Raw genomic sequence first — 17,728 nt, 5'->3', positions numbered from 1 at the left:
GGTGCTCATGGGGTTACACGTAATCCACATATAAAAACAAACATGAGTGTATACAAACCCACATTGGCAGAGGAATAATGAACAGGAATCCACACAATGACAGGATCCTTAATACAGTGACTGCGCCCTCTTTAATTGCCAAAGAGACCGTCAATGGCGTTTCGACCTTCTCACACAAGCGTCATCCTCATGACACCAGACATGGTTTTGAAAGGAACCATCAAAGTATTTAGTATAAGTGAGTTAATCACATCGAGAGGACCAACGGCTCAGCCAATGATGTAGCCTCTCTGAAAAAATTAGGACTCGAGGTTCATAAATCAAAGCAGGAAAGTCGATAAATTTCAGTGAGACACGATGGCTATTCACCAGGTCTAAGGAAGTGATTTCTTCACCATTCGCGAGGTTCTCAGCCAGCCAACCAGACAGCAGTTCATCACTGCGTATAGGGAGAGAGGGGCTTGAGGTAAAGTGTATCCATCAGAGATGGAGGTCGGTGGATATCCATCTTCGATGATGAAGAAGAACGTTCATCAATAGAGGCTGATGGTGACGACAGAAGGTGTACTTGTCTTGCTGGTGTAGAAGTGGACCTCAGCTAGGCCTACCAGTGCAAGGGGTTCGCCCTTCTCTGCACAGAGTCCTCAGACCAATAGGAAGAAGTTGGCACAGAAACTGGAATAGAAAATAAAAAGTTTAATAAACCTCATGAGGTGGAACTACATTCACACAGCACCCTTCGGTATTGAATGAAGTAGCACACCAAACAGAAGGAGCATGGTCCTTTTATACCCACACAGGGGCTTAAAAGTGGGCGGTACAAGTACAGCAGAAGATTTTATGTACATATAAGGTCATATAGAAATGCACTGTCGACAAGTAGGAGGAGTTAACAGTTTGCCAATGCTAGTAAACACATCCTGACAGTTACATACTACTAACAGCTGCAAGGACAGCTGAAAACTCACTGGGCATGTGCAAAGGTGGAAGATGCTAAATATAGTTCGTTTCTAGGGAGATTACAAGAGCAGTCAACATTGAGGGAGGACAAAGCACATGGTGAGCACATGGCAAACAAAATGGCTGTCAGAAATACTAAATGGATTCCGCAAAATGGACAAGATAGCCTCTAAATACAAGATGGATTCCGCTAATGCTAAAGCCAATCGCTGCCAATTTACAACACTGGAACCCTGAACGATGGCCGCCACTGGGGGATATGAACCAGCAATACAGTTAATATTGGTTTAAAAGTGGTTTCCTAGAATATAGCAGTTTTTTTTACAGATAAAGATAAGCCAGCGTTTTGGAAAATCTGCAATCTGATATTATATGCATCCAGGAAACTTGGCAGACAGCACATACAGATTTAGAGAATTATTACACTTTCAGTAACCTAGTTTCTACCTCAAGTCGAAGCCATGCTAGTGTGTGTGGGGGGGGGGGGGGGCATTCTTTTTAAGTAATAAGTACAGCCGTCCCATAAGTCCTTTGAGCACACATCTAACCTCTTGCAAGGAATAACCAGAATTGGCAAAGCCAATAGGTCTTGCTTTTGCAAGAGTTAGAGGTATTGGCGGTGTAACTGACAATGTCTTTGACCCATGTGTTGTGGAGTGGAGTTGGATGTATGTGGTGTGAAGTGGAGTGTGTGTTCTATTGGAGTTGTGGAATTGTGTAGTGTGAAATTGTGTGCAGTGGAATTGTGGATGGTAATTATGTGGTTTTGAGAGTATTATGAGGGATTGTTTGCCATGGAGTGTAATTATGTGGAATGGTATTTTTTGTTGTGGAGTGCTATGTAGTGGAGTTTAATTATGTGATGTGCTGTTGAATTTCGTTGCATGATGTGGAATTCTGTTATGTGGATTGGATGTGTCTGTTGAGAGGAATTATTTAGTTTGTTGAATTATGTGATGTGGAATGGAAATGCGGTAAGTTGAATTGTGTGACGGGGAACTGTGTGGTGCTGAGTGAAATAATGCTGATTGGAATTATGTGGCATGGTCTGGTGTGTATTTATGTAGATTGTTGCTATGTTATGTTAATTCCACTTGTAACGCGCTCGGCTACTCGATAGTGTCCCGGCGCGCAACCCAAGGGGAAAAGAGAGACAATCAAACGAAGAGATGTGTTTTGAGCTTTCTTTTGAAAGCTGCGAGCTCCTGAGTAAGACGAAGGTCGAGGGGGAGAGCATTCCAGGCCAAGCTGGCTTTAACCACCAGAGAACAGACCCCAGCCCTCTGGAGTTTATAGCGCGGGACCGAGGCCAGACGTAAGGACAACGAGCGCAAGGCCTGCGCGGGGAGATAGAAAGAGAAGCGCCACTGAAGATAGAGGGGACCCTGACCGTGAAGAGCACGATGGGCCATGACCAAGTATTTGAACTTGATCCTGGCCACAACGGGTAGCCAATGAAGAGAGTGCAGATGAGAAGTAACACTCTTCCTTGATGAAATACCCAGGAGCAGTCTGGCCGCCGTGTTCTGGACCACCTGCAACTTCTTGATCATATACCCAGGGGACCCCACATAAAGAGAGTTGGCGTAGTCTAGCCGAGAGAGAATCAAAGCACAGGTGACTGTTACTCTGGCTGCCTGCGGGAGAAGAGGAAAAACATTCCTAAGTGTTTTAATAAGACCAAAGCAGCAGCCAGCAGTTTTCCTGATATGGGTGGAAAAAGAGAGATTCTCGTCGAACCAGACACCCAAATTCTTGGCGGGCTGACCCTCAGAGAGGGGAAGAGGAAGCTCCTGTGGCCACAGCTGTTCACGGAAATCGGTAGGGCAAGTGCCAAAAAGCAGGATCTCTGATTTCTGCTCATTGCACTTGAGCTGGGTGTCCGCCAGCCAAGTGAAGATGGAGCGAAGGCACTGTTGGGGCGCAAGGACCGAACTGGAAGCCTTATCCCAAGTGAAGAGCAGCTGGGTGTCATCAGCATAGGCCAGAACCTTAGCCCCAAGAGCTTCAGCCAGATGGATCAGAGGTGTACCATAAATGTTGAAAAGCAAAGGGCTAAGGGAAGAACCCTGCGGGACACCCGTGGTGACCGAGTGGAGGGAGGAATAGAAGGGAGGGAGCCAGATCTGCTCAACCCTTTCCTCCAAAAAGGACCTAAGCCAGCCCCAAACGGCCCCCGACACACCAATCTCCGCGAGGCGGGTCAAAAGAAGGTCGTGCGGGACCGTATCAAAGGCTGCCGAGAGGTCGACCAGAATCAAAGCTGCCCTACCCCCTATGTGAAAACATCACAGATCAGATGAGGAGGTAAAGTTAGCGTGGGACTGCAAAGAACTGATTTTCACAAAACGCTCAAGACAGTCAAATGCAATGCATTAGGGGCTACAAAATGTATACGCAGCACAATCTTAACGTATCTAAAACCAATGCGCTGTTCTAAAAGTGTCAGTTGTGATTAAACTGCAATTAATCCTAAACACAGAGGTGGCAGAACAGGTCCTGATCGATGGAACAGCAGGTCCTAACAGTAAGATCAAAGTGCCCTCCAACACCTGGTGGGGTGTCGTGCTTCATCATCGGCGCTTCTCGTTAGGTCGGCGCTGCAATGCCCGACGGGCCAGTCACTGGGGGCTCTTTGACGGAGATTTTCTGAACATAAAGCCTTATGAGGAGTGCGAGTGAGGGGGTGAAATAAGGTGGGGAAGAGGTGATTTAAAAGGGTCTGCGGGAACCAAAGAGATTCTAATGGAATAGTGGTCCCTTGACTCACTGAAAACAGAGACGCTATCTGAGGTGATAATGTACCTTAATAGCGATAGTGTGTGTAGAGTATGGTCCACATGTTTCATGCCTAGTGTTCCAGGAGGTCAATGGGATTTCTTCAGTAAAGGTTGATACCTACCCTATAAACAAAGACTGTGGGACCCGAAAGGAAACGTGAAAAAACAGGGTTCCCACTTAAAAGATAAATACTGCACCTGCTGCGGTGCAGATAGGCTGACTGCCTCCAGAGATCAGGTGAAAGCACCGCCTGGGTGAGGCAGAAGATGGCGCCTAGCTGCGGATACTTGCAAAGGGGTTGTCTTGGTATAGTTGCTCTGCCGACCTTGCTGTGGGAAACATCACAGATCAGATGAGGGGTAAAATCAGCTTGGAACTGAATGCTCATACAGTCAAACCGCAATGCATTATGGGATAGACAATGTATACGCAGCAAAATCTTAACCTCTCTAAAACCATTGCGCTGTTCTAGGAGTGTCCGTTGTGATTAAACTGTGTCAATGTATCCAATGCTACAACACATGACACAACGAGACATTAACTCCCGCTCAGTCCATTGCCGGAAAGAACTGGGAGGTGGGTAAGGGAAAGTTGAGCGGGTACTTTAGGGGGGTCTAAAGAGTACAGAGTTGATTGTAAAAATGACACTTGAAGAGAGTGATGGGGTGATTTAAAGATAATATGAGAAGGCGATAAAGAGAGACGGGGCCCCTGAGGAGATTTTGACACGAGTTCTCGGTAATACGGAACCAAATATGTACTAAGCGTATACAATAGGTCTCGAAAGTTGCCCTAAAAGCCTGTTATTCACGCCAGAACCAAAGCCGTATGTTTAAGACGGTGATGCAGCTCTCTCGATGTTACCTGACACCATATGTAGTCATAAGAGGGGGGGGGCTCTTCCATCGTGACGTCAGGCGGTGTGCTTATATCACAGGAGTGCTATGCGTGCATCTTGAGACAACGACGTTAATCCATATTCATACTGACGGCCAGCTACAGAGCTGCACCGGCGCTGCACCGGTTTACGGCGGCAGAAAACAAACACACAGGGTATAACCGCGCGAGTCAGCCATGCCACAATAATGGAGATCAACCTGTCCGTGGTGTTTTAAAAGAGGCCATATGACCATTACATTCGAACCACACTTAAAACCACCACATTACCATATGTTTAATTGGGACTTTCAGATAAAAAATGCTGTAATGCAAGACACTGCTTTCTTGAATCGCAGGTAATGTTCACTTTGCCAGCTCAGTAATTGATGGGTGTGCTGCTTGAGTTAACCAGAAATACTTATGATTTATCGCTGAAATGTGTATGTATTTGTCTATCCTGAATGGTATCTGCAATTGTTTGTTTTGGTGAGCAGACAAATCGTGCTGGTTTGGCCTTCATGTTGTCTTTGCTGAATTCGTGGACAAGCTTCACACAGATAAACATTCCCTCCGGTCCGATAGCCAGTCCACTCCTACCTCTCTTACCAGTCCTCCCGCTGCCCTTTGGAAACTTGCGTTAAACTACCATCCTAAAGCAGTACTCGTTTCAAGTTCAAAGATATTGGAAGGTAAAAAGACAATCAACGCCCTGGTTTCAATGATCAATAACACTTCAAAACGCTGAAACCCTGAACTCGATGTCGCGATGGTACAATAAGCGCGTTTTAAATCAGATGAACATAAACTGAGGTTACCAGATTACTAAATCGTTGGCTCCCTTTAGCGACATATCCTACAGTTGCATTATTGGTTCGGGATTTTTAAAGCAATTGGATTGACGTTAACAAACTTGAAAATGTGACTTGCAATAAAGAAAGACCTTAATGTGAAGGTGGTTGGGATGGCAGGGTGACATCCGGTAATACAAATTCAAAAGGTCACTGCTAAACCTGCATGAACTCCGTCAATGTCGTGCTAAGCCATCTTCAAGGGGCGGGAGGTAATGGGTTCGCTTTTTTACGCTGCTGCAAGAACTGATCATGACAGACAATTGTTCTACTCCGTTACTAAGCACAAGGCTGAGATTTCATCTGGCCATCCCTTGGGAGCGCGGGTGGATGTACCTGAGCAGGCCTTGGGTGAACAATGATCTATGCCCCCGCCGTGGAGGCTCTGGCCACACTGAGGGCAGGCCGGGGTATAACGGATCAGAAGGTGGAGCCCAGGGCACCTACCCAATGGCCGCGGCCTGTACTCCCGACATCTTCAAACACATGGCAAAGAGACTGGCAGGGAGACTATTGTCAACACAAAAGCACACAGTGCCTGCTGTTTTGTGCACCAGGCAGTCTCTAGGGAGTTATGTCTTGGTTCTACCACTATGCTCAGACTCCTGGGCACCCCTAAGGGTGACAGGTGAAGCAACTCATCTTGGAAGTCTCGTACTCTCCTGGAAGAAGGGCGGCACGCGCTAGCATGAGCGAGGTGGGCTAGGCCAGACACTAAAGCGGCCTGTTACGGGCAGCGCTTTTTCCTCCACTCCAGCAAAATCAGGTAGGTTGACACAACTGATGCCTGCGAGAAACCTCGCGCACACAAAGAGGTGATGTACGTGAATAAATAAATAAATAAAGAGGAAGCCTCCCTCAAGCAGAGATGATGTCACTGCACCAGTGGGAAAATGAATGGCATTTTTTTAGAAGAAAATGTTAATGCCAGGACAGAGGCATTTGCTTTCAGTCATGCCCGTGAATATCGGTACAAAATCACCCTGTACCTCCATCCACCTCTCCGCAGCTCTCACTTACTGAGGTTGTTGCTGTGTTATGGGCTGAACAAAACCAAACCAGCTCGGCCAGCCAGTGACGTCAGCGCGGCAGCGAGTAAGTGCTGGGCACGATAGGGCATGTAGTCCCTGCAGCGGTGGTGTGGCAAAAGAAGCACGTTGAAAACACACAAGGAACTGCATGTCCCGGCAGGTAGTGCTCACGGCACTTAACAGGGCGGCAGGGCAGATCGGGTGCTTGAAAGTGGGCGGCGGGGGACAGGCGCCCCAAAGCTCGTGAAGCAGCCTCTAGCATTTGACTTTGGTCTTTGAATGAATAGTAAATGTAATGAGATAAGTACAGGATTTACTCTGCCCTGTTTACAGAAACGGACCCCTGAGCAAATGAAAACATGTAGTGCTCGTGTCAAGTGCTCTTAGACAGAGGGAAAAGTAGTCCCTAAACATATGCTGCAGTGGAACAAGTGGAAAAGAACAAGTATTGGAGTGCTACTCTGTGGGAGTGAGCAGCTGACGAAAAGGAGGGACAAAAAGGAAAGATTAACCACTTGGAAGAGAGGATTTTTAAAGGACACTTAAACTAACAAATGAAAAGCAGAAGACCGTCTGTAAGCCGAAATAGAAGTATCTACAAAGTTTAGGAAACAGGTCTTGAATGCTCGACCTAAACATTAATACAAATCATGGTCTTGATAAAGATGATTTGTTATTAATCATACCCCCCAGCATTTTGCAATTTTGTGAATTTTGCAAAATTGACCAGGATCGCGATGCCCGCAAATTCATGCCCAGGTGCTACAAAAAAAACAGAACTGTTGCTTCCCTGATTTAGTTATAGTTTTATGGCCTTCTGGACCTGAAGATGGCAATCTAAAGTTTCCTTTTACCTGTTCCTGAGACAGCCACGCTGAAAGTTTTACTTTCAGAAGGAATAGGCAGGCAACCCCCACCCAAGGGCTGTCCCCTGTGGAGATGAGCGGATTGAGGCCTGGCAGACAGCAAATTCCTTGCTGAAATACGTACCAGCGTTTGCCTGCCTGCCATGGGCATGAGCGTGTGGCACAGCTTGCTTACAGCCTCCTGCCCCTGAGCCAAATCTTGTCCTACTGGCAGTGTCGAGGAAGACTGTGTGCTAAGTGAAGAGGCGCTTATCTTTTTTAAACACCATTGTTGGCAACAATTGCGCGCGCACACATTTGAAAAATGCAGTGGCATCACATGTGAAGTAATGAACCGTGCGGATTTGTTTAAGAGGATTACCCTATAGATCATATACTTTGCATGAGTGGAACATGAATGAAAAGTGAATGCTCTGTAATGTTACTCCTGCTCTGTAAACAAAACAGCAGTGTTTGTTTATTTACAAAACATTTGCCTTTCTTTCCTTTCCTACGAGCGTGAAGTAATTGCTCTGTAGCTGTCCCCCTTATAGACGGAGGGCCAGCAAATCAATACACTGAGGCCAATCAAGGTTCTGGTTTGACCCAATGATAAACGTTCTAAGAAAAAAATGTATTTCTTTAATATTTAGTTGTTTTTCTCTTCAGCGCATTACATTATTTTGCCGCTTTGAGTAACATTGGTCAAAAGTGTTAGTTTCAGAATCCTTTATGAACCCTCCACCTCCTCACAGCGATACCATCAGCGAACCAAGAGACTGGTCTGTTGTCACGTGCCCTCTACATGTGATCTGTGTTATTACAGATAGGTCCACATACACGAGAGGTCTTGCTATAGTGCACATCCTGCGCTGATGTTTGAGGGCGCGCTCATATCTGTAATGAATGAATATAAATAGGGTTCAGTGAAAACGTATTTGCTCAGGATCGCACAATGTGGTCAAACAGGAAGCTGGAGCAGTATTCCAGATGATTACAGCAAACATGAGGGGTTTGTGTACAGCTCGCATCCTGAGCACACATTTGAAGGTGCGCTCATATCTGGTAATGAACAGTAAGAAGGCCCTTGAAGACTTCTATGGCAGAGAATAGCTTACATGAGTCTTACTTACCCGGGTTTCGCCATCATAGAAGCACCATCTTGGATGGTTGTCTAAGGCTCCTTGTGGTGGTGTGGGTCCACTCATACTACATCAGCAGAGCAGCCTTAGTCATTCACTAACCTTTCCTTAGGTTGGTAAAGTCTTTCCTGGAAGACTGAAACCAGTTGGTACTGCCTGATTTCTGCTCTGATCACATGGAGCTCAGTTGTCGTTCCCCCTGAGGGTCAGTATTGTCCATGTTGTTGTTTAATATCTGTAGATACCCTTAGCAAAGTTACTTAGGGCCCGATTATGAGTTTGGCGGTCACATAACAGACGGTGCAACGCGCAGTCCGCTGTGAGACCGCCAACCCCGTGGGGCGACCGCCTCCTAGATTATGGGCCTTGTTAGGAGTTTGGCTGTCCAATAGACTGCTGAACCCATGACAGCGGACCTGCCAGACTGGTGGTCCGCTGTCTGCATTAGGATTGTGACGGTTGGACCGCCACAGGACCTCTGCTGCCGCCAGGGATCCACAATCCCTGGCGGTGGTGCGACGGTTTGAGCCCCTAATGTGCTGGCAGTGCCAGTTCGGCACAGCCAAACATATTAGGAAATTTCTCACCGCTGCACTTTTTATGGCGGTGCGACTGCCATTAAAAGTGTGGCAGTGAGGAAACAAAGGGTGGCCCTAGTGCCTTTGCGACATGGGGTGCATGTAGTGGGGCTATCCTGTGTTCCTGCATGGAATGAAATACACAACATTGTGCATTTTGGTTCGTGCAGGAACATGATTTGGCGCGCCGTCTGTTTTGGCTTTGGTGGTGTGGGAGCGTGTGGTAGCGTGGAGGCCTCACTTGCACACCACTAAAGTCATAAGCCCATAAGAGTCTGAACACCACCACGGGTTCAGCGACCTATGGACCGCAAAACTCGTAATCCACCCTTCGTCTATCCGGGGCACTATTTTACCTGTTGCAGAACGCTCCTCCTCCTTGTAACCAGAGAGAGTACATTTCCTTTGGTGATGGTCTCGTCAAATCCGATGAAGCTTGACCTGGCAACGACAGTTCTTCTCACCACCCAGGAAATTGTCACTTGGATTACCTCCTCCTGCTCTCAAGTGATGGGCCCTCTGCCAACACTTGCCTCCTCGGATGAAATGTGGACATCGAGGTGACTCCAGGGGGTCTCTGGATACTGAGATGGCCTTAGGGGCAAACGCCCACATCTTTCAGCTGGAGGTCTTAAGAGTTCTTCCTTTCATTGAAGATCCTTACCGTGTGCCTGTGATTATTGCTGTAATCAAGGCTTGACTGGATTAAGGCACGTACATGTTTCTTGGCCTTCCCAGAGAAATGTCTGAACTGCCCTCCTCTGGTGACTCGTCTGTCTGCACCTAAACATCCCCCTACCGAGACTGTTCCATTGGCTGCACGTCCGCAACACGGTCACTTTGAAAGCCACAGTCATTGTACATGATTTCATGATCAGCTACTAATTTTCTGATGGAGTAAGTCTAGCACCAGCTTGGCACTGGACATGGTGCCCCAGTGACCTCTAGTGGCTGGTAATAGTGGCGTTTAATGTGCTCCTGAGAGGGCAGACACACGGATGCAGCAGTACCACCTAGTGGCCTTCAAGAGAGTGGCATTGACTAGGTTACTGGAGTAGGCTGGCAAGACTGTATGCCACAGGGGTCAGTCTGCTGCTCTGGAAGGCTTTAATGGTGTGATTGTCTGCTTCGTTCCCCGGCCACGTCTGGGGCTCAGCCGCCAGGTTACATATGAGGTGCAGGGAACTTGCACAGCTCGAGCAGGCTGACTCTGAGCCAGAGGTGACTGGATAGAGCTGTGTGAATATTCAGATCTTTCAATTGACGCCTCCTCCACTGATGAGTACGAGCCCATCATAGACCCGTCACCTGCTCTCAGCACGTGTCCAGTGATGTGTGTTTCAGTAAAGTATCCCTGTTCTGACATCCTCCCTCTCTCGTGACACATCCTCGCAGATGCCGCCCACCTCTTCAGCAATGCTGGAGTGGCCCGGTAGCCCCTGACGCACCTCGCTGTGCGGCACTTGTGTGCAGGGGCCTGGCATCTCTGCCAGGCTTCGGCTGAGTGACATCGCGGGTACTCGACGAGGCTGGAGCTGCCTGCCCTGAGTGGGTGCGTGAATAACGTCTTAATGAAGAGGCCTCAAGCCTGACACTGGGCCCTGATGTGGGCTCTCCACAGGCTTCCAGTGAGGTTTCCTCATCTCGCCAGCAGAGAGCCAGCGCCTGCGTGGAAAGGAAGCCCCGCGGCCTACCCCGATGGACAGATCTAAGGCTGAGCGCTGCCCGAGCATCCTTTGGTCTGTCTGCGAGAGATGCCAGACTTCAGGCTGGCTGCCAGAAGGAGCAGCTCCTGGTGTGAGGGGATCTCGCCTCTTGATGGCTGCTGACATAAGCACGACTCTCCATCCATTGTCTGGCATGGGGAGGCACTGAGACTGTGCACAAACGAGCCTTTCCATAGCTGGCAAATTCGGCCTTCCTGTACCAGGATCCCTACACAATCCTCTCAGACTCCTGTATGTGGCGTTACCGTTTGCACATTAAAATGATGTGGTATTACCAGATCATTTCAAGGCTCTTATCAGCCAGGCTGTTTCACATATTGGAGACACCTGCATCACCTCACAGTGGTATTTCCACACCGCAGAGTAATACAGGGTGTGCTCAGAAATATCTACTTTGTCGGGAGAAACAGGAGATTATGGGTTGCTTAAGTTCAGGTAATTTCCCTGCGTCCCCAGCCACGTGTTGAGTTTTATATTTCAACCGTTTCTGAGGCCTGTCTTGAGTCCAGCACAGAGGGAGTCTCCTGTCCGCCTCTTTAGTCCTTGTGCTGAGCTGGAAAGCAAAAGTTGAACCTATCCTACCAGGTGTGCCCAGCCCAGCAGACATTCACAGGATCTCTGAGGCTCGCTCAGTACCTGTGCTGAGCTGAAAAGCAAAAGTTTAACCTATCCCACCAGGTGTGCCCAGCCCAGGAGACATTCACAGGATCTTTGAGGCTCGCTCAGTACTTGTGCTAAGCTGAAAAGCAAAAGTTGAACCTATCCCACCAGGTGTGCCCAGCCCACCAGACATTCACAGGATCTCTGAGGCTCGCTCAGTACTTGTGCTGAGCTGCAAAGACAAATGTTAACCTATCCCACCAGGTGTGCCCAGCCCTCCAGGCATTCACAGGATCTTTGAGGCTCGCTCAGTACTTGTGCTGAGCTGCAAAAACGAATGTTAACCTATCCCACCAGGTGTGCCCAGCCCTCCAGGCATTCACAGGATCTTTGAGGCTCGCTCAGTATTTGTGCTGAGCTGCAAAGACAAATGTTAACCTATCCCACCAGGTGTGCCCAGCCCTCCAGGCATTCACAGGATCTTTGAGGCTCGCTCAGTACTTGTGCTGAGCTGCAAAAACGAATGTTAACTTATCCCACCAGGTGTGCCCAGCCCACCAGACATTCACAGGATCTTTGAGGCTCGCTCAGTACTTGTGCTGAGCTGGAAAGACGAATGTTAACTTATCCCACCAGGTGTGCCCAGCCCACCAGACATTCACAGGATCTTTGAGGCTCGCTCAGTACTTGTGCTGAGCTGCAAAAACGAATGTTAACTTATCCCACCAGGTGTGCCCAGCCCACCAGACATTCACAGGATCTTTGAGGCTCGCTCAGTACTTGTGCTGAGCTGGAAAGACGAATGGTAACTTATCCCACCAGGTGTGTCCAGCCCACCAGGCATTCACAGGATCTTTGAGGCTCGCTCAGTACTTGTGCTGAGCTGCAAAGACGAATGTTAACCTATCCCACCAGGTGTGCCCAGCCCTCCAGGCATTCACAGGATCTCTGAGGCTCGCTCAGTACTTGTGCTGAGCTGCAAAAACGAATGTTAACTTATCCCACCAGGTGTGCCCAGCCCACCAGACATTCACAGGATCTTTGAGGCTCGCTCAGTACTTGTGCTGAGCTGGAAAGACGAATGGTAACTTATCCCACCAGGTGTGCCCAGCCCACCAGGCATTCACAGGATCTTTGAGGCGCTCTCAGTACTTTTGCTGAGCTGGAAAGACGAATGGTAACCTATCCCACCAGGTGTGCCCAGCCCACCAGACATTCACAGGATCTTTGAGGCTCGCTCAGTACTTGTGCTGAGCTGAAAAACAAAAGTTTAACCTATCCCACCAGGTGTGCCCATCCCAACAGACATTCACAGGATCTTTGAGGCTCGCTCAGTACTTGTGCTGAGCTGGAAAGACGAATGTTTAACCTATCCCACCAGGTGTGCCCAGCCCAACAGACATTCACAGGATCTTTGAGGCTCGCTCAGTACTTGTGCTGAGCTGGAAAGACGAATGTTTAACCTATCCCACCAGGTGTGCCCAGCCCACTAGACATTCACAGGATCTCTGAGGCTCGCTCAGTACTTGTGCTGAGCTGGAAAGACGAATGTTTATCCTATCCCACCAGGTGTGCCCAGCCCAACAGACATTCTCGGGATCTTTGAGGCTCGCTCAGTACTTGTGCTGAGCTGAAAAACAAAAGTTTAACCTATCCCACCAGGTGTGCCTATCCCAACAGACATTCACAGGATCTTTGAGGCTCGCTCAGTACTTGTGCTGAGCTGAAAAACAAAAGTTTAACCTATCCCACCAGGTGTGCCCAGCCCAACAGACATTCACAGGATCTTTGAGGCTCGCTCAGTACCTGTGCTGAGCTGAAAAGCAAAAGTTTAACCTATCCCACCAGGTGTGCCCAGCCCAGGAGACATTCACAGGATCTTTGAGGCTCGCTCAGTACTTGTGCTGAGCTGAAAAGCAAAAGTTGAACCTATCCCACCAGGTGTGCCCAGCCCAACAGACATTCACAGGATCTTTGAGGCTCGCTCAGTACTTGTGCTGAGCTGAAAAGCAAAAGTTGAACCTATCCCACCAGGTGTGCCCAGCCCAACAGACATTCACAGGATCTTTGAGGCTCGCTCAGTACTTGTGCTAAGCTGAAAAGCAAAAGTTGAACCTATCCCACCAGGTGTGCCCAGCCCAACAGACATTCACAGGATCTTTGAGGCTCGCTCAGTACTTGTGCTAAGCTGAAAAGCAAAAGTTGAACCTATCCCACCAGGTGTGCCCAGCCCAACAGACATTCACAGGATCTTTGAGGCTCGCTCAGTACTTGTGCTGAGCTGCAGTTTCTCATCTCATCAACTGGCGTCACTTTCATATGTAACCAATAGCATTCTCCAGTGCTGCACATGCAAGAAGTAAAACCAAACGGCTTAAGGCCCTTAATTTTGATAAATTGCAAAGACTTCATAGGGTCCACACCCTTTAAATAAGGCATCGGTTGTGGGAATAAACTGCTTTGCAGCCATTGGAATATTGTTCTATATTTTTTTTGGCCCTATAATTTATTTTCGGTATAAAAATGTACTAGGAATAACCTGCTGCCTGGCCCCTGCGCTCCTTTCACAGATGCCATCACCGACCTTATCGCACCCCACGCCCTCACCTCCATAGACTACATCCCACTTTGGGACCTGAACTTCCACCTGGACGACACAAATATTGCCTCCCTCCTAGATAACCTACCCAACATAGGACTCAAACAACTAGTCACTGCACCCACGCTCACAGCGGGACACACATCGAGCCAGTCTTCGCCGAAACCGCGTATCCTGCAGCCACATCATGAAACTCCGCTGGGCACATCACCACTGCATTCACTTCTCCTTAAAAAAAAAAACACCTTACACAAGCAGGCCCACCGCCTCCCCCGTAGAAGCTGGAACAAACTCACCGAAGACCAGCTCATCCCTGCCCTCATCAGCACCCCAACTCCAACTACGCAAGACACTAACACCACAGCATGCAACCTCTACCGCTAGATCACAAATTGCGCCGACATGCTCGCCCCCCCTCCCCCTGGAGAAAGCCACAGGAGAAGTTGCATCAAGAAAGCTAGTTGGTACACCCCTTTGCTCCAAGAATCCAAATGCTCTGGCCGGTGACTTGAAAAGACATGGAGGAACAACAGAACCCTGAAAACATGTGCCGCTTACTGAGCAGCCACCACCGCACACCACCATCTCATAAAATCCACAAAGAAGAAATCCACCCAAGACAGAATCCTCACCAACGCTCACAATACCAAAAACTGTAATCCATCATCAAAGAATTTGGCAAACCCTGCAGTGAAACAGACGTCTCACTCTCCCAAGATCTCTGCAACAGACTCCGCACCTTCTTGGACCTTAAGATCAAGATGATCTACGACCAATTCGAAAACCATGTCCTCCACACCGCTCCTGCTCCCCTTCCAACCTGCGCCTCCCGACAAACACTGCTCAATTGGACCCAGCTCATGGCAGAAGACACCTTGAACGCCATGAAAAGCATCCACTCCGGGGAACCCTCAGACCCTTGCCCACCCCACATCTTCCACAGAGCTGCCTCGGCCATTGCACCCGAACTACGTCGGACAGTCAAATGCTCCCTCGAGACCACCACCTTCCCCTAGGACTTGAAACACATAGAGGTCAACCCTCTCCTGAAGAAGCCCTCTGTAGACCCAACGGACCTTAAAAACTTCTGGCCCATCTCCCTGCTTCCATTCACAGCCAAAGGCCTCAAAAAGGCCATCAACACCCAGCTATCAAACTTCATCGAAGCTAATAACCTCCTAAACGTCTCCCAATCCGGATTCCACAGCACCAAGACCACCCTACTCTCCGCCACAGGCAACATCTGCTCCCTGCTCGACCGGGGTGAACGGCAGCTCTCATCCTCCCGCACACTAGTCACCAGACTCCACAATGTCTGTATCCACGACAAGGCCCTCAACTGGATCATTCCTCACTGGCAGAACTCAGCGAGTCAAACTCCCGCCCTACCTCTCAGAACCAACAGAGTCCAACTGTTGAGTGCTCCAGGGCTCCTCCCTCAGCTCTACCCTCTTCAGCATTACATGGCCCCCCTCGCAACCATCGTCCGAAACCACGGGCTCAACATAGTCCCTTACGCCAATGACACCCAGCTTATCCACTCCCTCACCAAGCACAACTTCCAAGAAGAAATGAAAACTGGCGCCACCTGGATAAAGAACAGCTGTCTGAAACTCAACTCGAGGAAACCGAAGTCCTCATCCTGGGCTCTGTCCCCTCCGCATAGGACGTCTCCTGGTGGCCTCCTGCCCTAGAAAATCCCCCCCACCCGGACAGACCACGCAAGAAAGCTGGGCATCATACTGTACGCATCGCTCACAATGAATCGCCAGATCAACGCCGTATCCTCAACCTGCTTCAACACCCTCCGCATGCTTCGAAAGACGTTCAGATGGATCTCATCCGAATTCCAAAAATTGTCATGCACTCTATCATCAGTAACAGACTGGGCTACGGCAACACACTGTATGCCAGAATCAACCAGAAACTCCTTCGCAAACTCCAGGCTGTCAGGAACGCCACTTCCAGACTGATCCTCGACATCCCCGTCGCAGCTACATCACCCAACACCTCCGCAATCTCCACTGGCTCCCAGTCGAAAGATCACCTTCAAACTCCTCACCCATGCATACAAGGCCTACACAACACCGGACCAACATACCTGAACAACCGCCTCTCCTTCCACGCACCCAAAAGACACCTCCGATCAGCCGTCCTCTCTCTGGCCACCGTCCCATGCATCTACAAAACCAGAACGGGGGGAAAGTCCTTCTCCTACCTCGCAGCCAAGGCCTGGAGCGGCCTCCTCCTCTTCCTCCAGCAAGTCCCCACACTTCCCAAGTTCATGGAGGACCTCGAGACCTGGCTCTTCAGATGACCCCAGTACTCACCAGTGCCCATCTTCCCCTCCCAGCGCCTTGAGACCCTCACTGTGAGTAGTTGTGCTATACCAACCCTGATTGATTGAGTGAATGAATTGTCACAAATCCAGAATTCCTTCTCACGGAAAATGAATGCACTTTTTCTACTTTTATTCTTACTTTCAGCGCTGGTCAAGACCCTCTATTTTTTTTCTTCCATTTGCAGCACATAATGTTATTGATGACATATAAAAGTAGTGTCCCAGTTCTCCATAAACGTGTATACTTTGTGCTTCCATATCTAAACATTCATATAAAAAAAGTAAAGGTATTTTGTTTTTTTTTTTTTCCCCCCTCCTTTGCTCGCTGCAACAGATTCTGCTTCGTTTTCCATTTAAAGTACAAATTACAACAAGAGAAACTATTATTTTATATACTTTTTCTTTGTTGTTCTATTGATTTGATTGGTGTACTAATCACCCAAGAGGGTGTTCAAGGGTTGGGCAAGTGTGTAGATGTGTGATCCCAAAGGTGCTTCAATCAATCAATCAATCAATCAGGGTTATATAAAGCGCGCTACTCACCCGTGAGGGTCTCAAGGCCCTCATACGCAGAGCCAGGTCTTCAGCTTCTTGCGGAACTCAAGGAGTGAGCTGGAGGCTCTGTGATATATTGAGGGTCAGCGTTTCATGTCTTGAGTGCAATGTAGAAGAATGAGCGACCTCCAGTTTTGCGGATGCAGTCAGTTTGTACGAGTGAGTCTGAGGCAGAGAGTAGGTGTCTGGTGGGTTGGTAAAATTGTAAGCGGCTGTTCAGGTATCCTGGGCCTGTGTTAAGTAAGGCTTTGTGTGCATGAGAAGTTTGAATTAGCTGTACTTGTGACTGTGGAGTTAGTGAAGCTCTTGTGTGGGTGCTGCGTGGGAGATGGAGTACGAGTCATGCTTTGGTGTTCTCGATGGTCTGGAATCTGTGTAGTTGTTTGTAGATACTGGCATAGAGAGTGTTGTCATAGTCCAGCCTGTTGGTGATGAGTGCTTGTGCGACGGTCCATCTGGTATTCTAAGGCAACCATTTTCAGGTCTTTCTTAGCATGCATAGGATGTGAAAGCAGGAGGTGCTCACTGAGTTAACTTGAGCTGCCATGTTGAGCTTGTCATCTAGGATGATCCCTAAATTTCTTGCATGGTCTGTGGGTGTTGGTCCTAGACCCGACGACCACGAGGTGGAGTTCCATGGGGAGGTCTTGTTGCCGAAAACCAGTACTTCCATGTTGTCATAGTTGAGCTGCAGGTAGTTGGTTCGTATACAGCCTTCTACAATGGGCAAGCAGTTGGTTAAGTTGGTCCTGGGGTGATTGTGTTGTCCGTCAGGGAGAGAATGAGTTGGGTGTCATCGGCTTAGGAGAAGACAGTGATGTCTTATGATTGGTGTCCTCTAT

The 17,728-nt window shown here is 48.7% G+C and overlaps 1 protein-coding gene and 1 long non-coding RNA gene across 3 annotated transcripts in view; one reads left to right on the top strand and one right to left on the bottom strand.

Moving 5' to 3' along the window:
- MBIP (MAP3K12 binding inhibitory protein 1) overlaps nucleotides 1-17,728 on the top strand; it is an 89,671-nt gene that overhangs the window by 22,259 nt on the left and 49,684 nt on the right. The gene's annotated exons all lie outside the window — the stretch shown is intronic.
- The window catches only part of LOC146799763 (uncharacterized), a 109,555-nt gene continuing 91,941 nt past the window's right edge, over nucleotides 115-17,728 (bottom strand). The window contains exon 5 of the long non-coding RNA XR_014968966.1: nucleotides 115-675. This is a non-coding gene — a long non-coding RNA (uncharacterized LOC146799763). The remainder of the gene's footprint in view (nucleotides 676-17,728) is intronic.

The sequence above is a fragment of the Triturus cristatus genome, chromosome 9 (genome assembly GCF_964204655.1).
Source record: "Triturus cristatus chromosome 9, aTriCri1.1, whole genome shotgun sequence".
In the NCBI taxonomy this organism is placed as follows: Eukaryota; Metazoa; Chordata; class Amphibia; order Caudata; family Salamandridae; genus Triturus; species Triturus cristatus.
This window is presented reverse-complemented; position numbering and strand designations above follow the sequence as displayed.